Below are 16,034 nucleotides of genomic sequence, written 5' to 3' on the forward strand. Positions count from 1 at the left end.
CCTATTTGTCTTCATAAGGTTAAAAACTCTGATGATAAATCCCTGCAGAAAGACAGTTCTGTTGGGATGTCAAAGTTTTTCTCCTCACAGCTTGCATTTAATATAATGAATAGCATGAAAGTTAATTGTTTTATTAAACTAAAACATAGGAATGGCACAATAGATTTATATTTGTGTGGCTTCCGTTAAAATAAACTTTCTATTTTAGAACAGTTTTGAATTTACAGAAAATAATATGAGGTGATACAGAATTCCTGTGGATCCCACATCTAGTTTCCCCTATTAATAATATCTTACATCTGTATGATATATTTGCTAAAATTAATGAGCCTATATTGATTTATTATTATTAACTAAGGTCCATGCTTTATTCATATTTCCTTAGTTTTTAATCTAATGTTATTTTTCTATTCCAAGATCCCATCCAGGATATTATATTACATTTTAGTTGTAATGTCTCCTGAGTCTCCTCTCGGCTGTGACCATTTCTTAGATTTTCCTTGTTTTTGATGATCTTGGCAGTTTTGAGTAGTACCAGTTGGGTATTTTGTAAAATACTCTTTTATTGGAATTTAACATTTTCTCATGATTTGATTGGGTTCACAGGTTCTTGAGAGGAGGACCACAGAAGTACAATGCCATTTTCATCACATTGTCTCAGGAATACGTACTATCCACACGCCTTGACACTGTTAATCTTAGCCTTCATTACTTGGTCAGGAGGTGCTTTTATAATTTCACTACTCTAAGTTACTATCTCCTCCCAACCTCCATACCCCCACACCCCCCGCCTTTCTTTATTATATTCTTTGTGTAGCCCACACTTAAGGAGTTTTGGGGTGTGGGGTTATGCTCCATTTCCTTGAATATAGAGTATCTACATACATTATTTGGAATTTCTGCACAGGAGAATTGTCTCTTCTCTCTATATTGATTTATTCAGTCATTTATCTAGATTAGTGTAGACTCATGGATATTTATTTTATGCCTTGGATTACAAACCCAGACTACTTTATGAATTTTGTTCAAATTGTTCCAGCTTTGCGTATTGAGAACTCTTTCACAAGTTAGTTCTTGTATTCTATGTATAATTTTTAGGTCAGCCAAACTAAATTTTAATAGACCATGACCTCTCTTTCCCCCTTCATACAATCACTATATAAGATAATTTTGGAGAAGAGGGCATTATTTGGCCATGGTATTAGTAGGTAGTTTGGCCAGATAGTAACATCCATTTTCTACCTTTGTTTTCATTTCTATCTTTTGTTAATTTATGTCTCAAGAAAAATAGACATGTTTCACAATTTAGGTTAATATAAGTTTGCCAATTATTTTATGCTCTAAGTAGATTTTTAAGCCTATTGGGTGTTGGGGAAAAAAGCTGGGGATGTGGAAGGTGAAGCAACCTCCTACAGCAGTTTTCTCATCTTTCACTGACATTTTGCTTTTGCTTGAAGATATTATACTTGAAATACGATCTCTCCCCTAGAGAAAGACCATGCTTGGTCCTCCTTTATCCCTTTCACCTGCTTTCTTACACTCTTCCCCTTTTGTCTCTGGCACAACAATGGGGAAACACCCTGCTAGGGCAAAGTTTATGTCCCAATCTCACACTCCTGTCCCTTTACAGCACCCCCTCAGCCAGCAGCTCAAACCGCTTTCCAGTCTAGCCACACCTGAGGAAAAAGGTGCAGACATTTTTGTTGTTGTTGTTACTTTTTCCTCCTCTCAGGGACAACACCCAATTGAAAACAGTCTTATAGTTTGGAGTAGAGTGTTTTTAGGGTTTGTAGAGAAATTGGTGTTATGGTTTTTTAAAGTAGTTACCACTGTGTTATATTTGGCATTAGAATTTCAATTCAGAATATAAATACCACTCAAAGACACAAGATACAGCATAATAAAAGGAAATGAGAGGTAAGAGGTGGGGTTCTTCAGTTACTTTGTGGTTTTGTAGTATATAGGGCATGAATATATCATAAATCATTGATTTAGTATTCATTTATTTTGTTGTTGGCACTATGATCTTTTAAAATGAAATTTTTTATTAGCTTGGATCTATAATCTGTGTCACTAGAAAGCTTTGCCAACCTCTTTTATGTGTTGTTGTTTATTTCTTTATCTTTTTATTGCCAGTGACAAGGCATAGAGCAAAGCTTAACTAAATAACACAAAACACCATTACATCGCTTAGTAACACGGAGGTGAAAGAAAGACATGAAGAAATTGATATTACAGAGACACTGTGTTATACTTACTGCATTAACCCAACGGACTTCTTCAAGTAAACCCTGGGCTCTGTTCATCCAGAGATTTTTAGCTCCATGTGATGATTTGTCTAGAGAGGTTTTTCACGAAAGATCTGTTGGCATTTCTTTATCTTTTATCAAATAGATGTTTAGAAAAACATGTTAATTTCCATTTTGAAATGATGTGCTTATGAAAGATTCATAAGGTTGCAAGGTAGTGTTATTTTTACTTATTATGGGTTTGAAATATGAATAGTACATGTGTAAGTCTCCTTTCCGGGTTTAGGAAGGGCTTATGTAGCACTGGAGTGAAGTGGAAGAAATTCCCTCTACAGTGAGGCTGTTTTAAATTTAACTTTCAGCATTTTAGGAGTTAGATCACAAGCTGAGGCAGGGCATATGGCATTAAATACCTGGATGTGCCTTATGTTATGGATATGAATTTAGTGTTGATCGGAGTAAAGCCTTTTATTTTTTGGCATCTAAAGGATAAATGAAAACCCTCCATCTGTGACTGGTGCAGTGTTCCAGAAAGGTGTTGTAAAAATTATAAAGGATTATCATGCTTTTCATAAATACAACCTGTCAAATCCATATAGCTGAAGAAGTTGGGAATAGTCTATGAATTCTAGAAGTCCTTGTTCAAAAATATTTCACTCAAGTCAGGTGTTCTGATATCCTTTCTACCTCGTTTTGTTATGAATGAATTTAAGGCATCAATGAGCTAATATAATTATTTCTATTTTTCCTCAGTGGTAGTCCAGTTATTGTTCAAACTCCTTAAGTATCCAGGTTGTATGCTTCCTAACGTTACGTACTCACATCCATTATTACATCTTAGGCAAGAAGACCAACGAGTTTGTAGGGATGGGGTTGAACAGTATTTAGTGGAATTAATAAATCATTTATATTTATTACAAATGCACAATATAGTTTTCTAGCTTTAAAGGAGGAAAAACAAAGCAAAACCAAGAAATTTGGTGATGAAGCAGCTGTCATGGCCTATAGCCAGAAAGTGCAATATCTTCTGTACTCAACAACCACAGCTATTACGGAAATATTACTTCTGGGGCAATGGAAGATAGACACAATCCTGAAATGCCAAGCCCTTTTCCACTGTGCAAGCTAAAGTACCTACCACAGGTGTGTGGCCTCATGCATTCCATTAAGTGCATCATTTCCTAGAGGCTGCTGTCCTTAGGATGCAAAGTACAGCCCAGAAGTGTGTACTAAATATATGGAATTTTAATTTTTATCAAGAAGCTCTGTTTCTCATTCAAGTTTATGTTGTTGAGAGGAGGACTGGGTAGTGTTTGTCTTCATACCCTCCATAGTATTCCCATGGTGCCTTATACTTAGTAGGTTCTCATAATCTTTTTTTTGTGTGTGTGAAATTGAATTGTTAACTGGATATAGGGGGACTTGGGAAATTATAACTGCTGGTTGAATATATATTCAAATTTTTAGACATTAATTGGATAATATTTTGAGGCCAATTATGTGCCAGTACCATGTGTTTTTTTTTGTGGGGGGGGGGTAAGCAAATGTGGATAGATATAGGCCCTCACTCTCACAGAGTGGGAGTGATGAGAGTAAAATTTTTTAAAAATTAAAGTATTATTAACCAGATGGTCATATAAATTAATATGTAAATCAATGCACAAGAAAATTTTTTTAGAATATTTTATTTTCCAACTTAACTGGCATGTATCAGAAGACAGCTTACCAAGTGTGATAAGTTGTAATTTAAATTCATTTAAATTTATCAGATCATTTTGACAATTTGCAGGTTGTTGGTTGATTTTTACATGAAGTCAAGGTGGTATTTTGTTGGAGAAGTTTGTCAGTAGTTATGATGCTCTTTCTCAATCAGGATGTTAATCACATCAGACTTTTCCAAAAACCACCCCCATCAATCTCCCTGGGTCAGCATTTCTATGCTGGAGGGCAGCTGACACCATATCCTTGGGAGGGCTGAGTACATGCCTGGATGTCAGTGGTTCCCTTATTATGGCCTGGACCTAGGGAGATTCTGCCTTAGCTCACTGTCAACAGCACCTCCACCAGTGCTTCCTGCCCTGCCATCTACATACTACATACCTGTCTGACCTGCATTGTGCTACCCTGAGGCAGTCATAGCCATTTCCCATGACTCTCCTGCCATGGTCACCTCTTGGTGCACTAGATGGATGTGCAGGTAGAGGTAGTGGATATCTATCCACCACCACAGCACCCTGCCCCGTTCCCAGACTCTTGTCTCTGCTCCATGGCAATATCCTTAGGTAGCATGTAATAAGGCATTAAGTGTTTAGATTAAAAGTAGGTTAATATTTTAATAACCAGTGCAGAGAAATATCAGCATTGTATACTGGTATCTATATAATATCTTTGATTTTTAAATTGCTAGAAAAGAGCCCTCTTCTGATTGTACATGGATAATTAGTAAAATCAGGAAGAGATAATGTTAATAAATAACGTATATCTTTGTTGAATGAGTTTGTCTGCAAGGATTTTTTGGGGGGTCGTGAGAGGATTAGGGGTCATATATAACTCTATGATACATATGATGACAACAAGATTGGGTCTTGGAAAATTTCCACACTGTCTTTGGGATCACAATGTAAGGTTAATAACAGTCTTACTTATAGTATGAGTGTAAAGCTTGTACGTTAGTCAACAATAAATTGAGGTGACAATAAAAGTGTCCGGGAGAGTCCTTTGTGCTCTAGAGTAATTCAGTAGATATTAGTTGACCTGATTTTATGAAGCCACTGGCACAGTGCTAAAAATATGATTGTATATATTAGCTGTGGCCCCATAACTGAAATGTTAATCTCAGTAGATTACTGCTCATATTTATGGCAGTAAAATATTTATGTTCTGAATCAATGAATAAATAATGCTGATGGATCAAAATATGGTTCAGGGTTATAAGTAAAAGAAGCTAATACAATAGGAACAAAATTTATGTATGGATGCATAATGAACAGATATGAAATACTTTATAATTAAGTGATAAATGACAGCGTTATTAATAACTACTTAATGATAAATACTTTTTTAAAATTTTTAGTAAAATATACATAACAAAACTTATTCTAAAAATTTTATCATTTTTTAAGTATACAGTTCTGTAGTATTAAGTACATTCACATTGTTGTACAACTTGATGATAAATTCTTATTAAGAGCAAGGTCATGCTATATCCTGTAGGGTTTTTTAAAAAATGGTAAAAATCACATATTTTCAGAGTCATCAACTACAGTTCAACTGAGTCTTGATACAGGAATATAAGTCGTAAGGAGCATACAGAGGAGGAACACAGATAATTTGGTGCAAACTTCACCACTTTTAAATACGTTTTAGTATATATTCTAGGATGTTGGTACACTTTTTTCTTTGTATTTGAGCCAGTACTTTCTTCACACGATGACAGTATATTATTAATAGTTTATAGTGGAAATTCAGTGTATGAATCCATCCTTAGTAACTGACATTTACACCAAGTAGGTAGTTCCTGGTACCTATTACTATAGAGATATATGGAGATGGGTAAGAAATATATTAAAAGATCAAACATTTGTCCTTCATATATTGAAGGTGTTACAGACTAATGGAGTTCTGGAGTGCTTAGAACAGCTGGATTTTTAGAAGACCTTTGTTTTTTTCAGAGAGTTAAATTAACATTAATTACTATGTATTAAGGCAATATAAAGTCATGGTTAAAATTTAGCATTGCTGTTTATTCCTATTAAACATGTAATGTGACATAAATGGAAATTAAATGTGAAAGAATATTATTATGTTTGAGAATCTTAAAAGTTTTACACTTTTTCCTTAAAATTAAAATATAGACCACTTTCCTATTTATGCTCTTTTAACTTTAAAATTCCTAGATCATGCACTAGATTCCAGAACACCTTTTACTGATAAAAATCCATTTACTGATAAGATTAAAATTTCCTTCTTTAGTAATAAGGTTTTAATGCAGGACAACTGGTGAAATCATTTCATATACAAATATTTTTGAAAGTAAAAAAAAAACTAAACTAAAATTCCTTGTGTCCTCTTCACTAATCAATTTGAATATTTGATTTTTAATTTTTGAATACTCTTATAATATTAAGAAATCCACAAATATTTTGGAAAACAATATTAGTACTGCTTAGGCATTGTAGTCTCATATTAAAAGATATTGATGCTTTTCATTTTGAAGTTCTTTGCTTTTCAAAATCTTCACCATTTTAGTGAGTTACATAAATAATTTTTTTTTAATTTTTTTTTAAACGTTTATTTACTTTTGAGACAGAGAGAGACAGAGCATGAACGGGGGAGGGTCAGAGAGAGAGAGGGAGACACAGAATCTGAAACAGGCTCCAGGCTCTGAGCTGTCAGCACAGAGCCCGACGCGGGGCTCGAACTCACAGAGCGCGAGATCATGACCTGAGCTGAAGTCGGACGCTTAGCCGACTGAGCCACCCAGGCGCCCCAATAAATATTTTGACAACATTAAAAAATCATTCTGAAAAAAATTCTTACATGGCAATTTCTGCCGGTGTTCTGTTTAAGAATGAGTTGGATAAACATAGAGAATGATGAGGATTATGTTTGCATTGTCAAAGGCTATTTCTAAGTAAAAAAAATCTCTAACTTCTAGCTCCTGCAGCATACAGTTGGGATTAAGCGTTATTTCTAACTAAATGTTGCATATTGTGTTCCTCCTGCAAGTTTCTTTGGATCTTAAAACAGGTATATGATAAATGCCCTGAGAGGCTTTCCTTATGTCATTTTCTTATTTATCTTCATCCAGCTTTCAATTTGAGAAGCCTTCTGAATCCTCTGCAGTTTTACTTTCCATTCAATTCACCTGGCTCCACATCTTCCAAAGATGCAGATCAAACTATGAGCTGTCCAGGTGTTTGATAATTAGGTCACTAGTCTCTCTCCTAAGATTCCTCCTCTCCATCTGAAAAAACACCCTTCTCATTTTAGCAACTCACTATTCTCCAGACTCCCCTTCATGCTACTTTACATATTTATCAGTTTTCCCATGTAGTTCCTCCTGGAGCACTCCCCTTTTTACCAGATGAATATGGTCAGAGGCAGGCACAATTATGGAAAAATCCATCATTGGAAAGATGGCCATTGCTTCTGTTCAAGCTCTAGGAAGACTTCATGTTTTTTGTTCTCCAGCTAGCTTTTCAACTTGTTTCTTAATATTTTATGCCAACATGTGTTTTAGACACAGGTGTTTCTTTCTTTAAACATGTATTAAAAGTTTGGTTAATACATATATAGTGTCAGAAGATTTAAAAAGGTGTATTCTATTGAAAGTCTCTCTCTCAACCCTGTGTCACGTTTGCCCAGTTCCCAATTGGCCGTAGTAGATAAAAACATCCAGAGATTTGTTATGTTTGTATGAGCTAGTACACACTTATATTTACATGTTCTTTTTTTCCCTCTCTATTTTAAGGCAGAGTGAGCCATACTTATTCATATTCTTCTGTATCATCAGCCAGGCTAGATTACCATGTTGATTTTAAAATCTCCATGCCTTAAAACTGCATAGAATTATATCTCACTCACATTGCGTGTCTATTGTGAGTCACCTCTAGCCTTGGTTCAGGTCATTGCCTCTCAAGAATCCAGGCTGATTGAGCAACATCTAGTTGGAGCAGTGCTAGACTAATGGCAGAGGGATAAAAAGGCATGGTAAACTACGTGCTGGCTCTTAAATCTTCTTTCTGGAAGTAATACACGACATATATACCCACATTTCATTGGACAAATCAAGTCACATCTTTCCTCAGCTTCAAAAGGGTTGCGTATGTATAATTCTCCTGCAGGGAGAGGCAGCAGGAGTTAAGAATAACTGGTGAATAGTAACCCAGTCTGCCCCAATCAGTAATGAAGACCTCAGTATCATTTTACAGCTGTGCTGCCTTCCATTGAATGGATGTGCCATAATTTAATAGGTTTCTAATTAATAGATACTAGGTTTTTAATCTTATTACAAATGGTTCTGAAAGGCATTATTTCATATGAATGTGAGTACCCCTTTAGGGTAATTCTGAGGAGTGAAATTGCTGGATCAAAAGCATATGTATTTGTAATATTGATTGAGATCACTAAATTGCCTTCCAGTTTATACCAGCAGCCTGTGAGAGTGCATGTTTCTTTTATGCTCACCAATACAATGTTTCATTAGACCTTTTGGAATTTAACAGGTCTGCCAGGTATAAATGGTATCCCAGTACAGTTTTAATCAATTTTTTTAATAAATGACATTGAGTATTGTTTAATATATTGAAGGGTCATTTGCATTTCTTTCTTTGGAAACTGTTCATGTCCATTGGGTATTTTTCTGCTGAGAGATTGATCTTTCTCTTGTTGACTTCTGAGAATTCTTAATCTGTTGAGGAGATTATCATTTAATAATTACTTAAAAAATCGACTGACTTTTGACTTTGCTTATGTATTCTTGTCTTTTAATTATGATATTTGTGTATCTATCTCTTGCTTTGTTTGCTTTGTAATATTCAAGTCTTTTTATTTGTGTAGTAAAATTTATTTTTCCTATGTATTTCAAATGTTGAGCCACTGTATTAGTTTTCTATGTCGTGTAACTAATTACCACAAATTTAGCAGTGTCAAACAACATACATTTATTATCTTATAGCTTCTGTGGGTCAAAAGTCTGCGAACTACTCAGTGTAGGGGGTCCTCTGCTCAGGGTCTCACACAAAGCTGCAATCAATGTATTGGCCGGACTGTGTTCTTGTGTTCTTATCTGGAGACTTAACACTGGAAAAATTTACTTCCCAGCACCCTCTAGTTGCTGGCAGAATTAATTTCTTTTCCTCTGTAGGATTCTTGGACTCTTGAAAAAGACAGGATGGGAAAGAGAGAGAGAGGGAAAGAGGGAGAGCGACTATCAAAATTGATGCTGCACTCTTATATAATCAGACTGAGACATAATTATATAAATACCATGATATTTGCCATATTCTGTTGGTTAGAAGCAAGTCGTTGGTCCATCCATACTGACCTAGAGGGGATTTTCACAAAGACATGAATACCAGGAGTCAGGGATGATCGTGATCACTTTAAGGTCTGTCCACCATAGTCATAATAAGAACGGTCTTACCATGAGGTTTTAAAGACATTTGCCATTCTTTAATATATCTATGGTTCACTTATTTACATTTAAATCTTTTGATCCATTTGGAGTTTATCCGGTTGTACTATGTGAAGCATGGATCTAATTTAATCTTTTCCCCCAAGGACTACTCAGCTGTTCCATGACCATCCATTAAAAAGTCCAACTTTCATATGTAAAGTCATTTAAATATCTAGAAGTATCTCTGGGTATTGTAGGCAGAGCAATGGTCTTCCAAAGATGTCTGCATCCTAACTCCTGAATCTATGAATATGTTATATTATATGGCAAAGTGGAATTCAAGTAGCAGATGTGATCTGGTTTACTAATCACCTGACATTTGGATAGAGAAATTATTGTGGATTATCTGGATGAACACAGCAGAGTCACAGGGTTCTTTAAAAAAATTTTTTTTAATGTTTATTCATTTTTGAGAGACAGAAAGAGAGCACGAGTGGGGTAGGGGCAGAGAGAGAGGGAGACACAGAATCTGAAGCAGGCTCCAGTCTCCGAGCTGTTAGCACAGAGCCCAACATGGGGCTCAAACCCACAAACTGTGAGACCATGAATTTAGCTGAAGTCAGACACTTAATGGATTGAGCCACTCAAGCACCCCAGAGTCACGGGGTTCTTAAAAGTGAAAGCAGGAGGCAGAAGGAGAGTCAGAGTCAGAGTGATGTGATTGCAGAAAGACTTGACCAACCACCTACATTTTGAGCGTGGCAGGGGCCATAAGGTGAGAAATTCAGGAAGCTTCTAAAAGCTGGAAAAGGCAAGAAAAAGGATCTTCCCTAGAGCCTTTAGAAAGAATACAGCCCTGCTGATGCCTTGATATTAGCCCACTGAGACTAATTTTCGACTCACCCTCCATCTTTATTGAGGTATAATTGGCAAATGAAAATTGTATATATTTAAGGTGTACAACATGAGTTGATGACATAATACATTGTGAAATGACTACTACAATCAAGCTAATTTAGATATCCATCACCTCTTATGTGTGTGTGGTGTGAATACTTAAGGTGTATTCTCTTAGAAAATTTCAAGCATACAACACAGTATTATTACACATGGTCACCATGCGGTACATTAGATCCCCAGGGCTTGTTTATCTTATAGCTTGTACCTTTTGATCAACATCTCCCCATTCTTCCCACCCTGAGCTTTTGGCAACCATCATTCTACTTTGCTGTGAGTTCAACTTTTTTATATTTCCCATATAAATGAGATCATATAGTGTTTGCATTTCTGTGTCTGGCTTATTTCACTTCACATTTTTATCCATATTGTTGCAAGTGGCGGGATTTCCTTTTCTTTATGGCTGAATAATATTGCATTATATACAATATACATATAATATTCCATTATATAGATTATATATATATTTATCAGTTAAAAGATATAGTGAAATGAAAGTCAAAGCTGTAACAGCAAAAGGGGCACAGCATAATAAATACTTAGAAATAATTTTTCGAATAAATGTACAAAATTTATTATTCTGATACTCGCTAAAGCTCATGTTAATTTTGGTAGTTTTTCATTTGACTTTTTCACACTGGTTGTATAATCCTCTTATCTACAAATAGTTCTATTTGTTCTGTCCATCTTTATCTACAAATAATTTTTTTTCTATTTTTAACCAAATCAGCTTATACAGGCCATAGAAGTTAAGTGGTTAGTGGTGATAGTGGGGTTCCTTGTACCTGACGGTAGTGGAATGCCTCCAGTATTTCCTCTGTTAACAATGTTTTTGAGGTAGATGATTTTAAGGACTTAGCCACTAATTTCTACTTAGTTGAGTGTGTATTTGTTTGTCAAATGACTTTGTAGTGGCTATGGAGAATACCATGTGACTTTTCTTCAGATGTATTAAATAATCATTTGGTCATTTATTTTAAGAAAATCTGTTGAAAGCTAACTTATGTACCAGGTACTATTGTAGGCATATGGAATACAATGGTGAAGGAAAGCTTATAATAATGACAAAAAGCTTATAATAATGGCAGGAGAGAGATAGAGACAATAAATGAAAATGATGATATGTAAGTACATTGACTCAGTTCCAGAAGATGATACGGAAGTGCTGTAGCAAGTGCTAGAGAAAAAGAGATGACACAGAGTAAGGCAAGAAATCAGAAGTACCATGGGTGAGAGTAGGAGAGTTGCAATTTTAAACAGAGTGGACAGCATAAGCTTTATTGTGTAGGTGACACTGAAGCAAGATATCTTAGGAGGTGAGGGACTTAACCTCGCAGATACTTGGTGGAAGCTTGTATTGGAAGCTTTGCAGACAAAGAGTATAACAGTGCGAAGATGTTAGGGCAGGAATGTTCCTGGAATGTTTGAGGAGCAGCAAAGTTCAGTGTGTCTGGAGCCATATGACTGAGGGGAGAAGTGACAGAGACAACAGTTGCCAGATTATATAGACTTTTTAGGTCAGTGTAAGAATTTTTGGCTCTTCCTCTGAGTGAAACAGGAAGTCTTCAGAGATTTTGGAACAGAGAAGTGACATGATCTGACTTATATGTTAAAGTGATACATTTATTTTAAATAGTATTAATGCCCCCAATGTTTGTAGCAGCACTATTGACAATAGCCGAAGTATGGAAAGAGTCCAAATGTCCATCGATGGATTAATGGATAAAGAAGATATGGTGTATACATATACAATGGAGTATTACTTGGCAATCAAAAAGAATGAAATCTTGCCATTTGTGACTACGTGGATGGAACTGGAGGGTATTATGCTAAGCGAGATTAGTCAGAGAAAGACAAATATCATATGACTTCACTCCTATGAGGACTTTAAGATACAAAACAGATGAACATAAGGGAAGGGAAAAATAATATAAAATAATATAAAAACAGGGAGGAGGACAAAACATAAGAGACTCTTAAATACGGAGGACAGAGGATTACTGGAGGGGTTGTGGGAGTAGGGATAGGCTAAATGGGTAAAGGGCATTAAGGAATCTACTCCTGAAATCATTGTTGCACTATATGCTAACTAACTTGGATGTAAATTAAAAATAAAATAAAATAAAAACTTCAAAAAAATAGTATTAATGCATTTTCTCATATCAAATGATCTTCAAAGTCATATTTGGTCCTGATACACTATTCTGCTTTTCAAAGTATCAATGGATTCTGTTCACTAATATTATCTTTAGTATTTTTACATTGATAGTCAAAAGTGAAATTGCTCTGAAGTTTGTGTTTGTGTGTATGTGTGTGTGTGTTGAGTAGTATGCATATCCTCAAGATTAATATTAGTGTTTTACTCACTTCATAAAAAAATTTGAGAGGCTTGCTTCATTTTTCTATGTTTTTCAATGCTTAAAGAAAATTGGTATTATCCTTTTTAAAAAAGGTTTGCTGGAATTCCCCTGGGAAAGCAGAGACATATTTCTAATCTCTATTCCTGCATTAGACCACAGAAGAGAAGTCACTTTGTAGGGTTCTGTGTAGAAAAAAAAAAGTAAAGTGGTAGAGATATTTGGGCTTTTAAGAAATTTCTTTTATGAAATAATGCAAGGAAAAGCCTTTGTGAGTTTTTCTTATATAAAGAAACAGAATTTGATTTTGTTCTCAATGTTCAATGTGATTCTCACATCAAATTAAATCAAAAGTATTTATTGAGCATCTACTATATGATTATTAAATGAATGTATACTTGAAATTATATTGTGTCTTAAGTAATGACTGTTGTAAAACCCATTTAAAGTTTTGATATTGCATAAAATGTTTATTTACATTTGAGAGAGGGGGAGGGGAGGAGAGGCGTTATGCAAGCAGGGGAGGGGCAGAGAGAGAGAGAGAGAGACAGAGACAGAATATGAAGCAGGCTCCAGGCTCTGAGCTGTCAGCACAGAGCCTGACATGGGGTGAACTCACGAACCGTGAGTTGAAGTTGGACACTCAACCAACCGAGCCACCTAGGCGCCCCGATATTGTATAAAATGTTTTAAATTACTAGTTCTTGATGTTTTCTATCTTATATCCTACTAATTACTCTATTCAATTTTATCATTTTTGCACACAGAGGGTGGCCCATGCTATCTTTTAAATCATCACTGTTTTCTAAGTAGAAACTGAAAGAAGAACTAGGAACCCCCAGACAAAAGCTAGAGGCTCTTAGCTTTAATAGGAAGAGCAAGTTGTTGTCTTAGCCTGCACTTTCAAGATACCTTCCATAAAATGAAATAATTAGCTCAAAGAAATATTTGCATCCTCATATTCAATGCAGCATTATATGCAATAGCCACAGCACGGAATCAACTAAAGTATCAGTGTGGTATGTGTATATGTGTGTGTGTATTGTGTACATCTATATCTATATCATCTATATAAATCTGTATCTATATTCCATTGTATGTGTACATAAAAAGAAGAAGTGGTCATTTCAACAGCACATATACTAAAATTGGAATGATACAGAGAAGATTAGCATGGCCTCTGTGCAAGGATGACATAAAAAGTAGGAAATCTTAAAAAAAAAAAAAAAAAAGTAGGAAATCTTGCATTTTGTGACAACGTGGATGAACCTGGAGGACATTATGCTAATGAAATAAGCCAGACTCAGAAAGGCAAATACTGTGTCATCTCACATGTGGAATCTAAAAAAGCCAAACTCAGAAACAGTAGAATGATGTTTGCCAGGGCCTGAGACTGTGGGAAATGGAGAGATGGTAGTCAAAGGGTACACACTTTCCATTATGAGATGAATAAGTTCTGGGAATCTAATGTAGAACATGGTTTTATGCATACATAAAAATTGCTAATAGAGTAGATCTTAAATGTTATCACCAAATAAAGGTAAGTATATGAGATGATGGAGGTGTTAACTAACCTGATTGTGGTCCCCGTTTTATAGTATATACATGTATCAAATCATCATGTTGTACAACTTAACTTATTAAAGTGGAATGAACAATGCGGGATTATTTCTCTCTCAAGACAAGTGAAGTGGTAAAGTGATTCCAGGATTGCTTTAGGAACTGTAGAGTTTCAGACCTCTGGGGAGTCTTTTCTTTGATTTTGTTGACCTTCCCTCATTCTCACAATGTGGCTGCCACTATACCAAATATGACATTTTTTCAGCAGTCCTCAAATTCAAGAAAAAAGAGGTAAATGTCTTTGTATATGTTTTTCTTTTATTTTTATCAATAAAATTTTTTTCAGATATTTTGCCACTGGAAATGAATAGGTCAAATGTCTACTAAATATTCTCTGGCAAAGGGAAGGTGGATTGCAATGATTTCCATGAACCAATCATGATTTATTTCCTAGGGCTTGGCCCATTACTGCTTGAAACCTGAACCAAAATAGGGTCCTGTTCAAAAAAGGGTAATGTGTTCTGGGTAGACATTCAAGTGTTGGCCTCAAGTGCTAAGAGGCAACACTTAGTGACCTTTGCTGGGGGAGGATAGAACCATCTGTGAATATATACTGTTTCATTTCTATATTCTCATATCTTAAAGTCACCAGCTTGAAGCAATGGTTCCCTTGTCTCTAACAGGTCTTCATTCATCTGTATGTTGATGAGTCCCACCCCATTTCTCCAGCCAAACTTCCTGATTTCCAGATCCATAAATATCTAATTGTCTAATCCATAATTATACTTTCACTTGGATGTCTCATAATTATGAAGAATTCAACAGATCCATAGCTCAACTTGTGACCTTTAGCCCATCCTGTTCCTCCCCTTGGAGTCCCTGCCTTGGAAAATGGCTCCACTATGTGGAGTTACTGTGGTTCTGCATCTTCATTAAACCTCATGTCTAGTCACTGAATTTTATAATTTTTGACTTCTAAATATCTCTCAGATCCATTCTCTTATATCCATCTCTATTAATTTGCTGTATGATGTAACAAAACATCACAGACTGAGTGGCTTAAAAATGAGAAATTTATTTTCCTATGGTTCTGTAAGCTTGAGGCCCAAAATCAAGGTATATCAGAGTTGAGGCCTCTCTCCTTGGCTTGCAGACTGCCACCTTCTTGCTGTGTCTTCCTATGGTGGACATCTGTATGCACACATCCTTGATGTCTCTCTGTGTGTCTGTATTTCTCTTGTAAGAACACCAGATTAGATTAGGACCTACAGTAACAGCCTCATTTTAATGTAATCACCCCTTTGTAAGGCCCTATGTCCAAATGTAGTCATATGCTGAGGTAATGGGGGTTAAAGTTTCAACAGAGTTGAAGAGAATACAGTTTAGCCCATAACACCATCCAGCTTCTAATTCTTAATTTTGGCTATTATCATCTCTTGCCTAGATTACTGCAACAACCTCTTTTCTTCATCAGTTCTTTCCTTGTTCTCCAGGTAGAGTGTTCTTTATCATGACATCTCATGTTTAAATACCCTCAATAATATTTTGTTACTTTAACCTGGTGTACAAGGCCCTTTGTTATCTGTCTCTGGTCAACCTTTCCATCTTTATTTCTGTACAATTTTTCCTCCACCATGTTCTTCATTAAATTTATTTTCTGGGTATATGGATCATTCAGATTCTCAAAGTGACTTGCTCTACAGACTCTGGGCCCTCAAATACTCACTTGGTAACTTATTCTAGTGTGGAATAATTTGCTGTCTTTTACTTTCTCCATTATCTTGTGTCATC

At 35.6% G+C, this 16,034-nt stretch overlaps 1 protein-coding gene and 1 non-coding gene across 2 annotated transcripts in view; both read left to right on the forward strand.

The window, feature by feature from the left end:
* INPP4B (inositol polyphosphate-4-phosphatase type II B) overlaps nucleotides 1–16,034 on the forward strand; it is a 758,464-nt gene that overhangs the window by 32,138 nt on the left and 710,292 nt on the right.
* On the forward strand, nucleotides 13,802–13,908 carry LOC128776760 (U6 spliceosomal RNA). The gene has a single exon (XR_008421937.1). It is a non-coding gene; the product is annotated as a U6 spliceosomal RNA (small nuclear RNA).

Source organism: Panthera pardus, unplaced genomic scaffold (assembly GCF_024362965.1).
Source record: "Panthera pardus isolate Hobbes unplaced genomic scaffold, ASM2436296v1 HiC_scaffold_13, whole genome shotgun sequence".
Classification (NCBI taxonomy): domain Eukaryota; kingdom Metazoa; phylum Chordata; class Mammalia; order Carnivora; family Felidae; genus Panthera; species Panthera pardus.